Raw genomic sequence first — 6,500 nt, 5'->3', positions numbered from 1 at the left:
ATCTGCAACAGATTGCATACCATATGGCTCTGGTAGCCCTCAGATTGAGGTAGAAAGCTTTGGAGGATCTAAGCATGTGGTTGACCTAACCAGGAGGACATGTGAATGTAGGAGATGGGACCTCACAGGCATACCATGCAAGCATGCCATAGCTGCTATCAACTTCATGAGACAAACACCAGAAGACTATGTGGATTCTTGCTACCTCACCAAGACCTACATGACTGTTTACTCTAACACAGTAAAGCCAGTGAATGGAATGGACTTATGGATCCCTAGTGGTGAACCCCAAATCCTCCCACCTCAGTACAATAGGCAGCCTGGTAGGCCAAGAACCAAAAGGATTAAAGATGCATCTGAAAAGGAGTCTGAGGGTCCAAAGCTTGGCAGGGTTTAAAAGAGTTTGAAGTGTGGCAACTGTGGCATACTGGGTCACAATGTGAAGACCTGTCATAGGCATCTTCCACCCAAGGAAAAAAGCAGCAAAGAAGAGGAAATTGAACACAGGAGAAGCATCATCAACTCAAACTCAAACTCAGGTATTTTCACACTTCTGGTTATTAGTAGAACTTGCAAATGATATAGCTGTGGCCACTGACCACATTACTTGTTGCAGGCCAAGGGTAGCAAAAAGCAGCCAAAGACCAAAAATGAGTTTAGAGAATCGACAAAGAGAAGAGCTGAACAACAGAAGGTAAACTGATGCAACTAGTCATTTGGTTATTGATTGGTTTTCTAAGTTATTTTTCATCTCATTATTGTAGAAAAAGAGGGATGAAAAGAAGGCAGCAGCAAGGGCATCAAAAGCATCAACAATTACAGCTGCTTCAAGCAAGGGCAAACCTCCAAAAGCTCCTTCAAGAAAGGGAAGATCAGCTGCTTCTTCATAGGCTTCATCAAGGTCATCTGCAAGGATCCGAGAAAATGCAAACAATGGTGGAAAATAGAGCAGGAGCTGTATGGGTTAGCAACCAAGGTTAGGTTATGATTTAGAGATGCATGTTGCAATTTTTTGTGCAACCTTGTGCTATGCCAGAAGGTTGCTAGGTCTAATATTTTGTTTAGATTATTAGACCTATGATTTTGTGCAACAGAGGATCCAAGCTGTATTTTTTGTTGGTTTGGATGTAAAACACTTTGATGCATCTATTTGGTTGCTACAACAATTTCTGGTAATTTATGCACTCCATTTTATGCTCAGTTTCAGGTTTTGGTAATTTTCTGGCCATTTTCTGGTCTTCTTCATGTTTTGGTAGTTTTATAGTCATTTTCTGGTCTTGTTCATGTTTTGGTAATTTTCTGGTCTTGTTCATGTGTTGGTTCAGGTTTTGGTACTTTTCTGGTCATGTTCATTATTTGTTGTTAAGCAGGTTTATTTGGAGGTTTGGACCTCATTTTGGAATCATTTTTGTGGTTGAAAAGGGATTAGATTATGTAAATTAAATTTTGGAGGGAAAATATTGTGAAATGTCCATTATGCCCTTTTAGGGGTGATTAAATCTGACAAATGGGGCCCTGCTGTCTAGTCCAGCTCAGCCAATGACGTCACATTTCGAGTCATTTTTGAATTTTAGAGGCTTGTGATGGAAAATAGAAGTGAGAGGACCATCATGATTAAAAAAAAAGGTCAGGGACCAAACTGATGTTTGTCCCAAAGTTTGAGGGGGCAAACTGAATTTAGTCCTAATTTTTACGTACTCTTATTATTGTGAGTAATTGTTATTCTGTTTTGAAATTCAAAATCTATTAACTTTTTTTTTAAATTTTAGGGAAAGAAGTAAAAAATTATAATTGTCTATGAGTATAAAATTGTTTAATAAATGATATTTTGTTATTAGACACAGATGACAGTGAGTAAAACATTTGTTACAGATATCTATAAGTATAAATTTGTTTAATAAATCATATTTTGTTAAAGGAAAAACACATTATGTGTCTTCGTCAAAGAAACTGACGAAAGAGGGAATCATGGAATCGCAATCACATCACAATCAACATTTACTATCATTATTGTAATTGATGTTAATCGATGTTTCCATTGTAATTCTATCCCTACATAAAGGGGCTATGAAATTAAATGAGTAGACCAATTCCGATTTCATTTTTACTTTTACACGTTATCAGCACGCTTAGAGCCAATAGCCAAGAAAAAAACCTAAATTTTTTTTTCTCTTTCTTCTTCACATCGAAACCAGAAAAAAAAAACATCTGAATGCCTTGTTATTTATGTTTTATATATAATTATTTTTAAGCATGATTATATATATATTTTGTTATATATTATTTATGAAATTTTGAGCATGTTTTGTAATTTTTATTTACGTTTATATAATTATTTCTAAGCATGCTTTTATATTATGCTATTGTTTATATTTTTACGCATGATATATTATGTGTAGCATATATTTTGTTGTATATTTGTGAAATTTGAGCATGCCATGTAATTTATTTTTATATATGCTATGTTTAAATGTGCTATGGTTATTCCTTATTTAGCATGCTACATATAAATTGCATCTTACCATGATAATGAAAATTCATGCGCATTATAAACACATAATTACCGTGATAAAGTATTTTCACATAGCATTGAAAAAAAAAAATGTGACCATTACGAATCTTGGTCTTGAAATCTAATTCATATTTTTGGAAAATAATTCACGCGGATGTCTTTATGACTGCGTAATTTATATCTTCCCTCTTGTTTATGTAGATGGCTGATCCAACTCGATGACATCTTGGACTCAGAAGGACTTGAGTACCATCGTTGGGTTTCCGATGTGGAATCTGCCTTTGTGGCAAAAGACTACACTTCCACCATTACCGACCCCAAAGATGATGAACCATCTAATAAGGTGAAAGCAAATGCCTTAATGTTTCTGAGGCGACATATTGATCCTAGCCTACACTGGGAGTACATTCAGTTGAAGACACCCAAAGAACTGTGGGATGCCCTTAAGGGACGTTTTGGAAACATTCATGATACTTTGCTCCCAGAACTGACCGTTCAGTGGAATGAAATCCGCTTACTTGACTACAAAAGAGTCAATGACTTCAACAAGGACATGTTGCGCCTGAAGGCACGTCTCAATTTCTGTGGAAAGGAACTCACAGAAGATGATATGATCCAGAAGACTCTTTCCACTTTTCCTACTTCAGCACTTATACTAGCGAACCAGTAAAGGCTGGAATATGACAACAAAAGAATCACAACATTCAATAAGCTGATCAGCCTACTGCAAGTGGCTGAGAGGCATAATGAGGTTATCTTGAACAACAATGCCAGGCCCACTGGGACAAAGAAAATTCCCGAGGCTAATTATGGAAAAATGAAAGGTGGAAAGAACTCCAATGCAAAGGGGTTTAGACGTGTTGATCCCTACCCACGTGGCAACAATGCACCACGTGGAAAGGGACGTGGGGGTCGTGGAAACAAGGTGCAAAAGGCACCTATGAATGCTTCTGTCAAAAAGGAAAGAGTTGACAATGAACCATGCTATAGATGTGGAGTCATTGGGCATTGGTACAAGAACTGCCAAGCAAGCAACAGAGTAGCAGCCAATTACAAGAGGTATAGGGAGTCTAAAGAACAAGAGGCTCACTATATGGAAGAGGGAGGTCATGACCTAGACATCAACCTCACAATTGCATACTTCAATGACAACGAGGAACTTGCTCAGTCAATGGATGCTCTCAATCTTGACTGATCTGCTTTATTTATTTTATTTTCCAAAGACAGATGTGAAGGCATAATGCCTCATTTTTTAATTAGACTATTGCTTGGTCTTAAAGTTTATTTCAATAGTGGTTTGATGAATTAGAATTCTAAACAAGACCTTGATTTGATTATCGTTGGCTTATTAATAAATTTTGGATATTATTCTGAAGCATTGAATTTATTCGATTTTATTTACTACACATATTTACATGGTTTGAAATAGCACTATAAAGATGTAAAGCAATACATCTAGAAAAAAGAAAAAAAATTAGAATGAAAAGATTATCATTCTACCTAAATAGAAATACTCTAAAGAATATGAGATATGCTCTGTATGCACCAAGAGCTAATCGAACCTTGTTAAGTTTCAAAGATATTCGTGTCAACGGTTATCATGTAGAAACACACTGTGAGAATGGAACTGAATACCTTTATATTACCTCTAATGAATGTGGAAGGAAACACATTTTAGAGAAACTTATGAGTCAATCTAGTGGACTGTACCTCACTACGATTCATATCATTGAATCCTATGCTGTCACCAACAATGAAATGTGGAACACTGACTCATACAAGCTTTGGCATGACCGCCTAGGGCACCCCGGTCGTAACATGATGATCTGTATTTTAAAGAACTAACATGGACATCCATTCTTTCGATTGAAAAATAACATTGGAGAAAAATCCTCCACAATGCAAGGTGTCGGTCCTAGTACTGCTCAAATGCAGCCACTGCCTTCTGAAGTACCAAAAGCACTACCTCCCTCCCATTATGCCTCATTGACTATTTCAAAGGCACATCACTCGTTTTGCAAAGCCTGCTCTTTAGCAAAAACAGGATCGAGACCTTCCTATGCTAAAGACACAAAACAAAACATTAAGGAGATATCTGTGGACCTATCCATCCAGAATGCGGACCATTCAAGTACTTTATGGTTCTGGTGGAAGCTTCGACATGCTGGTCACATGTCGCTTTATTGTCCACAAGAAATGATGCCTTTGCAAAGCTCCTAGCACAGATTATACGTTTAAGGGCTCACCACCCTGATCACCCTATCAAGTCTATAAGGCTTGATAACGCTGGAGAGTTTATATCAAAAGCATTTGATGATTATTGCATGTCTATTGGGATCGATGTAGAGCATCCTGTACCCCATGTGCATACACAAAATGGTCTCACAGAAGCCACCATCAAAAGGCTACAGATGGTGGCTAGGGCACTGGTTATGCGCACCAACCAACCTATAGCTGCCTGGGGTTATGCAATATTGCACGCAGCTTTACTTATTCGTTTCAGACCCACTGCTAGCCAACCATTTTTCTGCGTACCAGTTGGTAACTGGATATGAGCCTGACATTTCACACTTACGCATATTTGGTTGCGCAGTATATGTGCCTAGCGCCCCCACAGCGCATCAAAATGGGTCCTCAGAGACGATTAAGTATTTATGTTGGATACGAATCTCCAACAATTATCCGCTACTTGGAACCCTTGATAGGCGATCTCTTTACCGCTAGATTTGCAGATTGTCACTTTGATGAGACAGTCTTCCCGTCGTTAGGGGGAGATAGGAAAAATGATTTTCCAAGGGACCGACAGGAATTGTCGTGGTTTGTCCCCACTCTGTCTCATTTTGATCCCCGCACTTCACAATGTGAAAGTGAAGTGAAAAGAATAATCGATCTTCAGAACGTAGCAGATTCGATGCCTGATGCGTTTACTGATATCGCAAAAGTGACGAGATCACATATACCAGCTGCAAATGTGCCTGCAAGGTTAGAAGTCCCCAACAAGGGGCACAGCGCCGCAGATAGAGGCCCTGCAACCACACTTAGTGGAGGTGTGGTTGAGGCCATGGCTCCCCAAAGGAAGAGGGGGAGGCCACTTGGTTCGATTGACACTCACCCAAGGAAGAAGAGGGCGAGTAAGGCACAAACTGATCCATTAATCATCAATGTAGAGAATCCCTCTCATGAGATTGTCTCTGATTATAGTTATGTCCATGAATCAATACTGGAGAACGCTCCGATGTTTGAAATGATTCCAGAGAACAAAGAAATCTCAATGGATTATGAGAGTGCGTATGAGTTGATGGAAAGATCTTCCATACACATTGATGATATATTTGCATATACTGTTGCTCAAGAAATCATAGAGCACGATGATATCGAACCACGCTCTATTGCAGAATGTCAACAAAGAGTAGATTGGCCTAAATGGAAACAAGCAATCCAGGCAGAATTAGATTCTCTGACAAAGAGACAGGTATTTGGTCCGGTGGTGCTAACCCCACCAAGTGTAAAGCCTGTAGGACATAAATGGGTCTTTGTCAGAAAGTGTAATGAGAAGAATGAAGTCCTGAGGTACAAGGCTCGCCTTGTGGCGCAAGGTTTCTCACAACGCCCTGGAATTGACTACGAGGAGACATACTCTCCCGTAATGGACGTTATAACGTTCCGCTACTCAGTTAGCTTGGTAGTTTCCGAAGGACTGGTGTCACGCCCCGAATTTTGAATAAAGGAATTCAAATCCGAAACGCGAGAACAAACAATACAAAAGAAGACTCTTAGAAAAATTTTCAAATAAACTAAGCGACAAACAAACTGAACTCACAATGTCAATATCGACTCGTTCTTTAGAGTCACATATTACATTACAATAGTTTACAAATTAAACTGAATATCAATTCAACCTGTAACCACTCTCACCAACTCACTACACAGTGAAAGACTACAATTATGAGCGCCCTTCTACACCCACGTGACGGAAAGTCCACCTCAG

This window comes from Rosa rugosa, chromosome 3 (genome assembly GCF_958449725.1).
Source record: "Rosa rugosa chromosome 3, drRosRugo1.1, whole genome shotgun sequence".
NCBI lineage: Eukaryota > Viridiplantae > Streptophyta > Magnoliopsida > Rosales > Rosaceae > Rosa > Rosa rugosa.
This window is presented reverse-complemented; position numbering follows the sequence as displayed.